This window comes from Kogia breviceps, chromosome 10, assembly GCF_026419965.1.
Source record: "Kogia breviceps isolate mKogBre1 chromosome 10, mKogBre1 haplotype 1, whole genome shotgun sequence".
NCBI classification, from domain to species: domain Eukaryota; kingdom Metazoa; phylum Chordata; class Mammalia; order Artiodactyla; family Physeteridae; genus Kogia; species Kogia breviceps.
In genome coordinates, this window is record NC_081319.1 from 45838545 (window position 1) to 45854180 (window position 15636).

General features: G+C 45.3%; 1 protein-coding gene across 6 annotated transcripts in view; it reads left to right on the forward strand.

Annotated features, from left to right (window-relative positions):
• The window catches only part of TRAK1 (trafficking kinesin protein 1), a 157268-nt gene that overhangs the window by 46968 nt on the left and 94664 nt on the right, over positions 1-15636 (forward strand). For 3 of the 6 annotated variants that reach the window (XM_067005596.1, XM_059075851.2, XM_067005601.1), the window contains exon 2: positions 6174-6513. The gene's annotated coding sequence lies outside the window, so the exon portion shown is untranslated. Of the gene's footprint in view, positions 1-6173; positions 6514-15636 lie in introns of those variants that run through there. The other 3 variants (XM_067005597.1, XM_067005602.1, XM_067005604.1) reach the window with 2 other exon arrangements.

Sequence of the window (15636 nt, forward strand, 5' to 3'; positions counted from 1 at the left end):
TTGCTTCTGTCCTCAGCACAGTTTAGAAAGAGAAGGCTGAGTTATGGGACTAAGCTGGGTCAGAGACATTTTTCTCCACTTGACTTGAGTGATGGAAATTTTCTTTGAGTGATTCTTTTTTTTTGCGGTATGCGGGCCTCTCACTGTTGTGGCCTCTCCCGTTGCGGAGCACAGGCTCCGGACACGCAGGCTCAGCGGCCATGGCTCACGGGCCCAGCCGCTCGGCAGCATGTGGGATCTTCCCAGACCGGGGCACGAACCCGTGTCCCGTGCATCGGCAGGCGGACTCTCAACCACTGCCCCACCAGGGAAGCCTGGGGCTGGAATCTTGATCACGAGTTGAGGAGAAGAATGAGGCATGGGACCTGGGCCAAGGGCCCCAGGCGAGAGGCAGGAGATCCCTCTCAGCTCAAATGCAAAATAGCCTGCCTCCTTGTGTACTATTTCCTGCTTCTTTTCCTGGCACCTCTTTTGCTGAAAATTTGACCAGGCTGCAGAATTTCTCACTCCTCTGCGAAGAAAAATCTCTCCTTCCCAAAGGCTCCCCAAGCAGAATCGAGTAAGACAGAGGCGCTTTCATCTCTCAGGACCGTCCACTCTCACTTTGCTTAAGCCTCGTTTGTTCTCTCCGCCTGAAAGAAGCCTTTTGCTTGGTGTGCCAGGGTTGGCCAGAGCCAGAGAGCATCCAGGGCTGTGGCTGCTTTGTTCCTGAGCCCCGTGTGAAGCCTTGGAAATGCCTGCATACATTAGAGTGAGGGGCAGTAACCAGGTGCCAAGGATCATTTTCCTATGGGGTTCCCATCACTTATCTCAGTTCAGACCTGGATTCGCCCTCTTGCTGGCTCTGTGACCTTTGGAAAGTTACTGAACCTCTCTGAGCATTCTTGTCCTCAGCTGTAAAATGGAACTGGTAACAGTACTCAGCTAAGAGAGAGGTGACCCAGTGGCAGGTGGTAGAAGTTAGAGGTTCCAAAGCACTTGACATAGTATCTGGCGCACACCGTAAGTCTCAACAAAAGTTGATACTGTTAAGGTTTTACAGTTGTGCACTGCCTTACAGAGTACTGGTGTGGGAAATTGTGAAAATTTAGGAACATGCAAGGGTCACTTCTCTTAGACAGTAAATGAATCACTTTGAGGGGGAGGTGACCACTTTGAGAGTGTGTGAACTTGGAGGGTTGCTGTGTGCTTAGCACTGTGCTGGGTACTTTATTTGCATCTGTGTCCGTAATCAGTTTAACAGTCGAGAGGTGTGGGTATTATTACCTCAGAGGGAGGAAACTGAGGCTGGAGACCTACAGGAATTCATCTCTCTCCTTTTCACCCCAAACGATGTTTTGGGGTCGTTGGGGCCATGTGCTGGGTGGTCTCTCCTACAGTGGATGCTTGCCTCCTCTGCGAGTTTGATCAGATGCCTGGCTCTGTTTATTTCTGATCCTTGAGCTGTTAGAGATCCTGAGTTATCAGCAGAAAAAATGCATTATGAATAAAAACACTGATAAACAGTTGTCCTAGGAAACTGAGTCCTTACGGTGTCCTTCTCAGCACCACTCAGCACTCCCCGGTCCCTGGGTCTCCTCAGAGGGTACCTGCTGTGACTCTTTCTTCTAGAAACTGGGTGAGAGGCTTGCAACCCAGATTTTGAGTGGTCTATAAATGAGGCTTCCTGATTCCTGAGTTATTGTATATGGATGATCTTACACGTTTAATCGTGATATCACATTTAGTATATGTTGATCTGTATTGGAAAGGATGAAGTGAGGTTCGTTTGAAGCCATTCTGAAGGGCCCATGGCAGGTGGTCTGCATCCCTGGAACACCTCAGGAGTGTTTCAGAAAGTTTCCCCATTGATTTCTATGAATCTTCAGGGTTAGCTGTGTGTAATTTGGGAGTTTTGACCCTTTGGTTCATGTATGGGTCATAGAACTACAGCTTCGTAGCTTCAGGAAATCCTCAAAGTCATTTGGACCAAACCTCTTGTTTCATTCATTATTATTTATTCTTCAGATATTTACTCAGTAACTAACAAGCACTAGGTCCAGCCCATGCTTTCAAGGAGCTCACAGCCTGTGGGAGAGATGAGTCCTGGACAGGGGGTGATGAAGGTATGGAGGTTTGCCAAATACAGAGAAGCTTTCCCCAAAGTCTTTTCCATGAAATAAATGCCATGGGACCAGGTATCCTGTGGCAAAAGGTTTCATGATATAATAGGTTTGGAAGTGTTGGCATATGAACATTGGCGGAGAGTCCAGAAAGGTGCCTGATTTCAAGAGTCTGGAAATTATACTTTCAATGATAATGATTATTTTGAGAATGTGATATGTACCTGGCATGGATGTAAGTGCCTTATGTGGATAATCTTATTTTATAAAATCCAGTGATTTGAGCGGGCCATAATTTATAAACTGCCTTTGTATTGATAGAAATTTAGATTATTTCCCACTAGATTTTCATGGGCTATAGATTGATCTTTTTACTTCAAGAAGGGTTTCTCAGTGCAGTGGAATATTATCCAGCCTTTAAAAAGGAATGAAATTCTGGCATGCTGCAACATGGATGAACCTTGAGGACATTATGCTAAGTGAAATAAGCCAGTCACTAAAAGACAAATACAGTAGTATCCCTCTTACAGGAGGCACTTAGAGTAGTGAGTTCATAGAGATACAGATAGACAGCATACTGGTGGCTGCCCGGGGCTGGCAGGAGCGGAAATGGGGAATTAATGGTTAACGGATACAGAGTTCCATTTCTGCAAGATGCAAAGTGTTCTGGAGATGGGTTGTACAGCAGTGTGAATGTACTTAACACTCCTGAGCTTAAAGATGGTTAAGATGGTACATTTTTATGTTATGTGTTTGTTTTTAACCACAATAAAACAAAAATACTATTTTGGCAAAAAAGTCATATGGTGAGAATTAAAATTCACAAATCATGGGATATGATGGACCTCAAGTTGGTATGCATGTGAATGCTGAATATACACATCTGTGTGCTTAATTATTTTAATTGGGGTTTGTGATGAAAAAAATCAATATTTTGATTAGTTCTGTTCTACTTTTTTTTTTTTTTTTTTTTTTAAAGAGGGCTTCTCAAGCTTTTGAAGGCTTTGCCAGTTGATGCCCATAAAAAGTGGACTTTGGACTTGAATGTGGGTGCTTGAGTTCCCTTTGAGGCTTAAGTGAGCACAGGCTGGTGTCTCCAAAATTTGTTTTACTGAGAAAATGTTTGCGCTTACTTGAACTATTTGGCTATAACAACATGTTTCTGAGTTAGTGTGTGAGAGCTGTAAGTTGAAGCAAAGGTACTAGGAGGAGGGACAGTAGTGATTTGGGGCTCGTGATCGGGATTTAGGCCAACTCCCTCATTTTATAGAAAATGAAAGCAAAAGTTGTAAAATCCACGATTGAAGTTCTCTTTAAGAAATCTTTATGTTTTTGACCCTTTGTTTTAAAAACCACATTGATTGGTGGGGACAGATGGTTACTAGACTTATGGCGATCATTTCATAGTGTATGCAAATGTCAAATCACTATGTAGTACACCTGAAACTAACAGAATATGGTCTGTCAATTATATTTCAATTAAAAAAAACCCTATTGATTTCAGGGGGACAGTGGCATTTTGCAAAGGGAGAAACTATTTCAAACTTCTGTGTAAGGATCATGTAGACTGCATCGAAGTACAGATTAAAGAAAATTCGAATGAGGGTTCAGTCCATTAATGAGTTTTCAAAACCTTTTAGAGCCCGTGTTCATTACCTACCATTTCTCTGTGTAGAGCATACTTCCACGCTGATCAATTCATATCTGCTCTGAGACTTCCTTTTTGCAGCTGCAGAGTTCACGTCTCTGTGGCTGCACCATAATTGGCTCCATCCTCTCTATTATGTGTTAGCTTATTCTTAGCCTTTCGCTGTGATAAGCACCCTTGGTCTGTGCATCCTCGGACCAAAAAGCCACATGCATTTAGCCAAGCTGTCCTTCTGAATTTATTACCCCTCTCTCCACTGTAAGTTTCTTAAAAGTCTTATCAAATTGAGCATTGTTATAGTTTTAAAATCTTTGTCAGTCTGATAAAGAGATTTTTTTGGATCACAATTAAGGGTCCTGAAAATGTTTGGTGTGTGTGTTTGTATACTTCTTTTTTGGGGAGGAGAGAGAATCTTCATATCCTTTGCCCATTTTTCTTCTTCTAGGCTTCAGATTTGTGAATAACGTGTATTAATTTTAAGTGTCCCTGGTTTAATTTCACTGCCGTGCCTACTTCAGCTTGTCTTCCCCACCTCTGAGTTCTTTTTGTCCATCTATTTAATAGTGATAGCTCACAAGGTGTGATCCGAGTACCTGCGGCTCCTCTGGAAGAGTGGGGTCGTTATGTCTTTAAATATGGCAGAGTGCCCTATAACGATACCTTAATTGGTTCCCTTCTGGAAGGTGTTCTAGTCTACCCCATCAGGCCTCTGCTGCCCAGAATATTTTGAGAGTTCTTCTTGAGAATTCCAGGCTTTTTCTTACTGGGCGGCTTCTCCGTTTGTCAGTACTTGAGTCACTGAGGAGATGTTGTCGATACAATCCTGATTTTATCTCTGGTTCCCTATCACTTTTCACCAGGGATGTACAGGCTCCCGCACCTCTTCCTACTTTATATTTGTGGGTTCATTTTAGTGAGGGCAGGGAGTTTATCACCATTTACAATGGGAACTCTTGGTGTATTTTGGTAAATAACTTCGTATTGAGGGCTGTAGTTTCCCTTCATCACTGACTACACCATGTTGAGTAAATCTCTGTTAACTTTCCTCTTTTTTCTCTTATTAAAAAAAAAAAGAACTGTAAGTATATCATTACTAGAACAATAATTCTCAAACTTTCTTGGTCCCAGGAAAATGATTGAGGATCTCAAAGAGCTTTTGTTCATGTGTGTCACCTTGATTTACATATATAGTATTAGAAATCAAAATAAAATTTTAAACCACAAGGATTCAGAAGTACACACATTCCCTTTGTTAACCTTCAGAACAAAGGTATCATCACACATCATGGAAGTCTCTGGAGAGCTCCATCGTACCATATATGAGAGAATGATAGTGAAAGTACCTTAGAAAATCATTTTGACCTTGCAAACCGTTTAAACTGGTCTCAGGGAACCCCAGGGGTTCTCAGGCTACACTTTGAGAACTGTCGTGCTAAAGAATGTTTCTCAGGCTTTCTGTCTTGTTCATGATGGTCATGTTTGGCATTTTTTCTGGGTATATGTGTGCATACCCACAGTATGTGGTATGTGGAGGTGGGCTGGGAGGAAAGGGGCCGTGACTGAATTGGAAGTTAATGTCTAAGGCAGTAGTGCTCTCCTGAAATGTGTGGAGACATCTCTTGCATGTAGGTTTGCTGTTACTGGAACCAAGTGGAGTTCTCAGTAGCCTCTGCCATGCACCATCCCTTTTCTAGCAGGTGTTTTTTAGGCCCATCCAGATGTTACGCAGGGGTGTGGACCCTGGGTCAGGCTGATGTTGCTTTAATGGCCCCTAGAGAGAGTGACCTGCTAGTCTCCAGACCCTTAAACTGCTGCCCTTGAATCCCCGAGAGCCTATGAATGGGCTGATTTTCCTGAACCTGCGTGTGTTTTTTTTGTCATAAGGTCTGTAGTTTGCATCATATTCTTAAAGAAGTCTTCTAATTTCATGCCGTAGGTTAGGGTTGGGGCATGCCTTAAAGCTCTTGGAGAGTTGAGAATGTACGGTGGTTGGGAAGGGTTTAAGAGAGATATCACATCTTACATAATTCAATATACAAAAAAAAAGATGCTTTTTTTTTTAGAGGGATGCAAGTTTTCCCAGGATGCTCATGCATAGCTCTTTCCACACTCCATGTGGCTGCCAGGTGACCTGGGTATGCTCATTTCAGGGTAGGTGTCGTCATTTTAGCTGTGGTCCAGTCTGTTGATTTTCTTAGAGCTGCTTCAAGACAGGTTTCAGTTAGTAAATGAAGCCACACACTCTGTATTTTGTTCTGTACTGGTACCTGATTGGTTGAATGGAACTTCACTTGCAATTCTTTTATCGAACCTGAAGAATTCAATTGGAAGTACCTTGGCTTGAAGGAAACAGAATTTACAGTCTGATCCCACATCATCTCGGGGTCATTATCTTCTGAAGATTCTGTTCTTTTTTTTTTCAGAGACTCTAAGTCACTGAGCTCCTCTCTCTGGATTGTCCTGTAGATTCCCCGTGAGGAGTCGCTGCTGGTGTGCCAGACCTCCTGGGGGCCGTCTGCCCAACTGCACCTGACTCCGGCAGCGGGGTCCCTGATGGCAGTGGGCACCTCCCCGTGAAACCTGCCAAGCTGGACGCCACAGCTCTGCACGACGACACTTTGGCCAACTCCGTGCCCCCTTCGGAGGCGTGCAACCATGCAGTCCTAGCCTGCAGCCCGGGCATCCCTGAGGAACACTATGTAAGCGAGGCTGTGGAAGATGCTGCCGGCTTCAGAGGATACCGGGATGCCTGCACCATCACTGGTAAGGGCGCCTCTCCCTGCCAGGGACGGGGGAAGTCAGTGAGGACCGGGGAAGGGTGGGGCCATAGGATTGGGTCTGGGGGAGGGATGTGGAGAATGGGGAGGGACTACCAAAGTGCAAAGAGTCTGAGCTTTGGGCTCATGAAACTGGCCATCCAGAACTGACTTGTCTGAGATGAAGACAGCACCTCATAGAACTGTCGTGAAGGTTAAAGACGGGATCGCTGAACCTTGAGCAGCGTCCCTGGCCCGTAGCGGGGCTCAGTGTAGTTTGGCCCCTTGCCCCTCTCTCTGAGGATCAGTTTCTTCAGACATAAGATAGGTGTAATGGAAATAACATGCCATGATGCTGTGGGCTGCAGCAGTGGGGAACTCCCCGCAGCGCCCTTTGTACACTGTCAAGTTTTGCACAGACAAAAACTTTGTCAAGTTTTGTCGGTCATGCCTTCCCAGTGTCTTGAGAACAGGGCGCTCACTCCCCAGCGCACTGGCAACATCTGTTATTCAGGCGCATTGTAACGGAGCTCTCGCTTGTGTCTTTCCTCAAGGGATCATTGAGACAACTGCTTGGAGCCAGCACAGGAGGGGGCTCTGAGTGGGAATGGTGTGGGATGGTGTGTGGAACAGCAGTGAGGAGTATAAATATAAATCCAGCTGCGTTCGTATCGAAGTTTTTGCCCAGTTCTCATCTTGTCTGCATTGTTTGCTGTCATACTGCTGTTTGAAATAATGCCCAATGACAGTTTAAAAGGTGCAGATTTGCTTCCAGTAGTTCTTCCCTGTTCTCTCTCCAGTTAGGCATTGAGGGCCCCCAGCCCCACCCCATGTCAAGAGCTTCCTGGGTGTGAGGGGCGTGGAGGTGCCAGGGTCCCAGCCGAATGCCTGGGTGCTGAAGCCCTGAGCTCCCGATTGCACCAGGGGCCTCCCCTCCACTTGTGCACTAAATCCTACCGTAGCTTGCCTGTCCCCTGAAGGACACGCTTCCGGCCCCCACCCTCTCTCTACTACACCATCCGTTTCTCCTCGCTCCTGGGTCTTTCCTGTTAGCACAAAATCATGCTCTCATCTCTCCCGTCTTAAAAAGAATCCTTCTTTGCTCTGCTTTCCCTGCAGCTAGTGTCTGTGTCTCTGCTGTTTGGTTTGCTGTCTTTTCTCCTGTTTTTCTCCTGTGTCCACCCCGAGCAGGCTTGTGACCCCACCGTTCCCCCAGCGCTGATGGCCTCATTCGGTTCAAGGGTCCATCCTTAGCCTTTTCAGCAGGAGTTGACCCTGCCGACCACCCCCTTCTCCTGGAAATACGGTCCTCCCTTGGCTCTGGGTCCCGACCTTGCGAGCTGCTCCCCTCTGGGAACCTTGGGGGCCCCGGGGCTCAGCCCTTCACTCTCTCGGGTACCCCACGCCCTAAGTGATCTCACACGGGCTCCGGGATTTAGAATCTGCTTCTACACTGAGCACTCTCCAGTTCCTGTCCTTAGACTGGACCTTTGCCCCGAAGGCCAGGTGTGTCGGTCTGACTCCACATAACAACACTTTCACTTGGACACCTGATGGGCATCTCTGACTAACTTGGCCAGAAATGAACTCCTGATTTCCCCCTCCACCTGCTTTCTTTGCAGTCTTTCTAAATGGTACTTTACATCCTTCCAGTTGCCCCTGCCAGAAGCCTTGGAAGCATTCATGACCTCTGTTATTTCTTTCAGACCCTGGTTTGCTGGGAAGTCTGTTGACTCTTTGTCCCCAGTATGTCCAGAGTTTGACTGGTTCTCCCCAGCCCCACAGTAACTACCCTGGTCTAAGCCACCTTCGTCTCACGCCCGGATCATTGCAGTGGGCTCCTAACTGGGCCTTCTATTTCCTTTCTTGCCTCTGTGCAATCCAATCTCTGCCCAGCCAAAGGAGTGGCTTTTTAAATACAACGTCAGGTGGTTTAACTCTTGTGCTCCAAACCTCCAGCGGGCTCCCTTCTGACTGTGGCCTAAGTGACAGGGCTTCCTCTGCCCCCTTTGACCTATCTCCTCTTCACTCACTCCATTCCAGACACACTGGCCTCCTCACTAATTCTTGGATACACCCGGAACATCCCACCTCAGGGCCTTTGTTTTTGCTGCTGTTCAGCACCTGGATCGCCTTAACCCCAGATGTCCTCCTGATTCCTTCTTTACTTTCTCCAAATGGCATTTCCTTAGAGGCCTTTTGTGACTCCCCTGCATAGAGGGTGGTCCACACCCACCTTCCCCATCTCCCTTACCTGTTTTAGCTGTCTCCCCATACTTAGCCGTGTAGCCGTGAGCACTACATGTTTGTATTTCGTTGACCAAACTTGCAGTAGAATAGAAACTCTCTAAGGGCAAGGACTTTGTGCACCACTGAGTCCCAGTGTCTGAAATAGCGCCTGCCTGTGGCCAGTGCTCAGTAGACATTTGCTGAATGAATGAGTTGTGTCATTTAATTAGTACTGCATCCCCATTAAGTGGAGACTGTTGTCCTGTTTTTACAGGTAAAGAGACTAAATCAGGAAAGGTTCAGCATCTGGCCTAAGATCCTGAGCTCTAAGATGCGGGGCTTGCATGTAGGTCATGACCCCCAGGGTATGTGTTCCCTGCCACCACCACCCCACCGCCCCAAGGAATACTGTCCAGTTGGGTGGGGATGTAGATGAGTGAGTGGAAATAGGCTGTGCAGAATGGTTACACCAGTGATAAGCACAGCACATAGGAGAGCATCAAGGAGGGTGCCTGGGTGAGCCTTGCAGGGGAAAGGATCCAGGAGACTAGGAGGGCTTCTTGGAGGAGGCAGTGTCCCAACTGCATCTTCACTTGTCTAAACACATGAGCTAATCACTGGGATTCTAGTGGCATCTGTGCCAGTGAAATCCAGGAAACATTTAGCTTGTTAAAGTAGTTTTGCTTTTGAACCTGACAACCGAGGGCAAAGTAATGGCAGAATTGCAGCACTGAAACTTCAAAGGCTATGGGGCATGGTAACTGGGGGTTCTTTGCTGGAACATCTGTAGCAAGCACCTTAGGACAGCTGAGAAACAGCTCAGTGCTGTCACATTTGGCAGTGGCTTGGTAAACAGGAGTGTAAACACAGACACTGTTACGTGTTTAAGGTGCAGCCAGACAACGCAGAACACGCTCAGGTTGAAGTCTTATTTGTCGGTCACTGAGAGGAAGACCTAACACAGAAAACATTTTCCATCTAGAGATCTGGAGCTTCTCCAAGAATGCATTTGTGGACTCCAAGGGCTTTGCCAAGTGCAGTCCTGGGAGACCGTTGGCACCCGGCCTCTAATAAATCCACGCCACCCACAGTTCCTGGGGAGTGCTGAGATGAACAGCAGGCTTTTTGTTCCTCCTTAATTTTTAGGCAAAGCCCAAATGCCCATCACAAAGCCCTGCTCCCCCTCTCCCTTCCCTTATCCTCAGCCTAGGGATATCACATTTTGGGGTGCGTCATTTTCTGCTTGGGGCAGTTTAACAAGATGAGCCGATAGGGTGCCCGTGCTGCCTCTAGTTACGTAACACATTGTGCTTCCAGGGCAGCGGGTAGTCTTAGGATTTGCCCCAACAAGCAAGCTCAGAGAACTGCTGAGTAGGTGCAGGAGCTGGCTGTGCTGAGGTGCTGCCTGGGTTGGGTGCTAATGGGGGATCGCTCTTCGCTCTGAATTGCTGTTGGAGTTTCTTTCTGCACATGGCATTGGTATTTCAGTTTGGGCAGCCCGTGAGGGCCCAGTCTCTGCCAAGACTCTGCCCAGGCAGGCTCATTCGGACACGCTCATGTGGTAAGTGTGTTTGCCCGGCATGTCCACTGTTGCTTTTCTCTGTGGAAGTTGCGGCCGGAAGGGTGAAAAGGCCACAGGGAAAGTTGTGTCTCTCCTGTTCTGTTTGGCTTGGCAGGTTGTCCTTGGACCTGGGGTGGGGAATTGCAGTATCGAGTTATTGACAGGCAGAGCAGAGGGACCTTGGAGGCTGCTCACCCCTCAGCCCCTCATCCAGGCTCAGGGGAGGCAGGTGACCCCTGCAGGGCCATGAGCAGTGGGTCTGAGTTGGGACCAGGCTTCTGGACTCCACCACCTTGCTCTTTGAAATTCTCTGCAGCGGCTGACCACAATCTCTGAGGCCCCTTCTGGACTCTCCTACTGATTTTCCTGATCCTGTGTCTTATCCTGGTTTCTTAAAGCTTCACCTGGTGTCTGGATCAGCAAGGAATTTTTCAGGAGGTGAAGAACAGAATCAGGCAGGGTCTCCCCCCCACTCCTTCCCTCTTTTCTGCCCCACTTTTCATTTTCTCTGTACTAACTGTGCTTGGCCCTGTACCTCCATCCACACCCCGGTGACGGCGAGCTTGCTAATCAGTTCTGCTCTGGCTTGTCTCTTGATGTGGGGCTGACTCTTCTCCTCACTTCCTCCAGGCTGATCAGAGTCTGATGATTGATGACCCATCTGGTTTCTGTCCTGTCTATATGCTGTTACTCACAATCTGCTGGGCCACAAACCAGTGAGTTCATCAGAGGCATGAGCTCCTCTTGCCCTGTTCTATTCAGTTTTAGGTTTCAAGACAGATGAGACTCTGGATGGGAGATTATGGTGATGCTGTGGGGGGTGTGTGTGTGTGTGTGTGTGTGTGTGTGTGTCTGTGTATTTAAAGTATTTTCAGGCTTGTTCAATAATTCTGTTCAACTAGCATCTGTTTGAGGCCAGCTTTTTGCTGGTTTCCGTAGATGAGCTCTGGTCTCTCCCTCAGAGCCCTGGAGGTTGGCAGAGGTGGAAATGACTCGCTGTGACCCCGGACAGGATTGCTGCCACTATGCTTATGGGAACTGTCCTGTCTGGTGTCCTTGTCATCACAGGGCCACCATTTCAGATTTGTTCCTTTTCTCTCACTGATTTAAAGCCATCAGAGTTGATGATATGTCTTCTGAAAACATGCTCAAATTAAAGTATTATGGACTTCTTTTATGAATTGAATGTAAAATCTTGCTTGTCAATTCCTGTCTAGTATAAAATTTTTTACTGTGTTTTCCATTGAAAATGTATGCTGTAAGTGGTAGTTACTTGGCTAAGTGAAACAGAAAAGAATGGACAGTGAAACATCCCTTCTTTCACAGAGGGAGAAAATGTGAATTAGAATCTAGGGAATTATGAGTTTTTTTCAAATTTGTAATTTAGAAATGTTCTTTGCTTCTTCTCTCAGTGGAATGGCCCCTATTTAGCAGTTGGTTTGTTTTTGCAAATGCAGTGCAGGAGGGAGGGCCTTGTTATGCTGATTTTAGAGCTAAGACTTAATCTTCAGCAAAACACAAAACATTCCCATTTGCCTTTTAAACATGCTGTAAATGATTTGGGGAGTTACCAGCTGACCTTGCTTCTCCTCCATTCCTCATCCTTAGGTGAGTGGGTAGAATATTTATCACACAAGGTTTTGACATATACTGTAAAATTTAGTTAAAATGTATTAGTAAGATTCTTGACATGTGATTGGGAGGCTACAGTTGCAGGTGCCTGCTATATTTTTATCCTCCTTATTGGTTTCGTTCTGAATTTGAAGCAGGTTTTTAATGCACCTAATGTATTGGTGTTAGTCTTTGCCTACTTTAAACCATTTTAGGAAGCTGGCAAATGATAAATTATAATAAAAATAAAGAGTAATCTTATTAAAGAATTGATCAGGGGTGCTTTGCAGGGGCTTCTGAACATTGATCCCAGACACAAATAGTATTCCTAAGGGTGTTTTTTTAGATGCCAAGTTTTTGTAATGGATTTACATTAATTTGTTTTGCAAGTATTAGAGCAAGTGTCACTTCACACACACTTTGTTCAAGATGCTCTTTAGTGGGACTGGAGCGGCCAGATGTGGGCCTCTGTCGTCAGCACCCGGTTTGTCCCAGTCTGCGGAGGTTTGCTGTAGGGGCTTTCCAGGGATTCAGCAAGAGAGGGTGCTGGGTGTGCCTTGGAGCTGGGTTTGGGTGTTCCCCCAGCCACACAGTTCACTGGTGACTCTGGCACTCATGGCCCAGAGAAACTTGACTTTCATCTCTGACATCTGATCTTGTGTGAACATTGACAGACTTGAGCAAATCAAGTGAAACTATTATGAACAGAAACTTTGTAACTGTAATTAGACCTGGAACAAATCAAATTTCATAAATCTTGTATTAGTCAGGGCTTTCCTGAGAAAACCAAAAGGAGATATATATATATATATATATATATATATATATATATATATATATATATATAAAATATTATGTATATATATCATATTATAAGGAATTGAATTACACAATTATGGAGGCTAACAAGTCCCAAGATCTGTAGTTGGCAAGTTGGAGATCCAGGGGAACGAGTGGTGTAATTCCAGTCCAAAGATTAGCAGGCTCGCCATCCTAGGAAGAGACAGTATTTCAGTTTGAGTCCAAAGGTAGGAAAAAGCTGATGTCAGCTGGAGGGCAGTCAGGCAGGAGGAATTCTGTCTTACTCGAGGGAGAGTCAGCCTTTTTGTTCTATTCAGACCTTCAATGGATTGGATGAGGCCTGCCCACATCATGGAGGGGAATCTGCTCTACTCAATCTACCGATTTAAATCTTAATCTCATCCAAAAACACCCTCACAGAAACACCCAGAATAATGTTTGGCCAGATATCTGGGTACCCCATGGCTCAGTCAAGTTGACAGCCATCACGGATCCTAGCAATGGCTGACACTTACTGAGTAGTTGCTCTGTGCCTGGCAGGCTTCCAGACACTGCCCTGGAAACTCACTTTTTTCTCAGCACAGTCCTGCCAGGCAGGTACTGTTATCACCCTCACCTTTAAGGAGGTGCAGAGTGGGTTGGCCTGTCCTCTCATGTAAACCAGGCATCCTTGGGTTTACAATCCAGTAGTGTTGTTTTCTGACCCTAGTTAACTTCCTTCATTGTGGATTTTTCTCTTCTAATAATTTCATTTAACTAGGGTTTTAAATGATGAAAGTAACACATGCAAATGGTAAAACTTGGAATTGTACCAAAGCATAGTCAACGTAGGGTAACGATCACTCTTCCATCTGTACAGTTTAACCATTAAAAAAAAATCATTCCAGGAAGTTTTTATGCACATAATTCCTTTCCTAGAAATACACAAATGGGACCATACCATATATCCTAATCTGCATTAAAAAAATGAACTTAAGATTGTTTACAGTATGTAGAATATTTCCTTTTGCTTTGAAATGGCTCCATAGTCACTCGTTTGGCTGTATTGTTATCATCTCCATTTGTTTAAACCAGCTGTTCTCAGACATGTTTTTTTTAATAACAAACATTGTGTAGTTCCTCCTTTATTAATCAGAAATTAATAGGTAACGAATCCCTCTAAACACATCAACTTAGAAGAACCAGTGTAATGCCTTACTGTAATGTAAAGGAGAAACTAAATTAAAATGATGGAGCCTGGATTCTGATTGTAGCTGTGTGGACCTGGCCTCATTAGGGTACGTAGTGAGCAGGCAGGCGCTGCCCCTGCAGACAGGGCTGCTGTGCAAGTAGCAGCTATAAGGGCAGGGAGTTAATCATACTTGCCAATCAGCGGCCAAAAAAGAGCCTGTTTTTGTCAATCCCCTCTTGACGGATGCTTTAAGTTGTTTCCAGTGTTTGCTTTTTAACAGTACTCCAAGGAACAGCGTTCTTGCATGTACATCTTTTGGGTCACTTATCCTGCATGTCTGTGGGCTAACAGGAAATGTGCATTTAGGATTTTGTGTGCATCACAGCACGGCCCTCCAGAGAGCCTGCACCCATTAAGTGTCCAGTATCCATGTGGGGAAGTGGCAGTCTCTGAGTTTGATCAACCATTTTCTTCATGGTTAATCAGATAGTCATAAAAAATGGTATTTCATCTTATTTTGTTTCTTTTTAATTATGAGTGAGTCTCTGCCTCCTTTCTGTTCTATTTCATTTTCTGCAAACAGCCTGTTTTTTGTCTTTGCTCATTTTTCTAGTGGGTTGTTGGCCTTTAAGAGGTATTCTTGAGATTTCGTTGTGTGTACAGAGGGTAGGGCGGTGTGCCAGGTTGAGATTCTTTTATATTTCAGAAGAGGAAAAAATGTCTTGAAAATAGTTACACAGATTACGATTTAACTATGACTATGTTTGATATTCACAGAAGTACAGGGTGCTAAGAGATTGTGTAAAGGGGATTCCTGAAGTGGCATTTCTTTCTCTTTTTTTTTTTGGCCATGCCACGTGGCTTGTGGGATCTTAGTTCCCTGACCAGGGATCCAACCCAGCCCCTTGGCAGTGATAGTGCAGAGTCCTAACCACTGGACCACCAGGGAATTCCCTGAAGTGGCATTTCTAAGAAGGTTTCTGTGGGGAAGTAGTCTTGGCAGAAATCTGAAGGATAAGTAGGAGTTAGCAGGGAGAGAGGGAGGGAAAGAGCATTCCAAGCAGTGAAAATAGCATGAGCAAAGGCCCTGTGGTGGGAAGATACTGTGATAATAGTAGCTAACATTGATAGAGCACTTATTATGTGCTAGACACTGTCCTAAACACCTTTTGTGTCTAACTTCGTTTAATTCTCATCTTTTAGTTATCTCTTGCTGTGTAACAAACTTCTGCAAACCTTGGCAGCTTGAAACAACAAACATTTATAGTTTCACATATTTCTGTGGGTCAGGAATTGAGGAGTAGCTTAGCTAGGTGGCTCTGGCTCAGGGTCCCTCATGATGTTGCAGTCAAGGAGAAAGCTTGCACCGTGGAAAACAGTCTGGTAGTTCCTCAAAGGGTTCAACATACTAGTTGCTGTTTGACTTACCAATCTACTCCTAGTTAAGTACCCAAGAGAAATGAAAACATAATTCCACACACAAAACTTTATGTGAGTGTTCCAAGCAGCATTATTCACAATAGCCAAAAAGTAGAAGCAACCCAAATGTCTATCAACTGATGAATGGGTAAACAAAATGTGGTATATTCATACCATGGAGTATATATAGTTCAGGAATAAAAAGGAATGAAGTACTGATACATGCTATGGCATGGATGACCCTTGAAAACAGTATGCTCGGTGAAAGAAGCCAGACACGAAAGGTCACATGTGAAACGTCCAGAATAGGGAAATCGAATAGAGACGGGGGCCAGCAG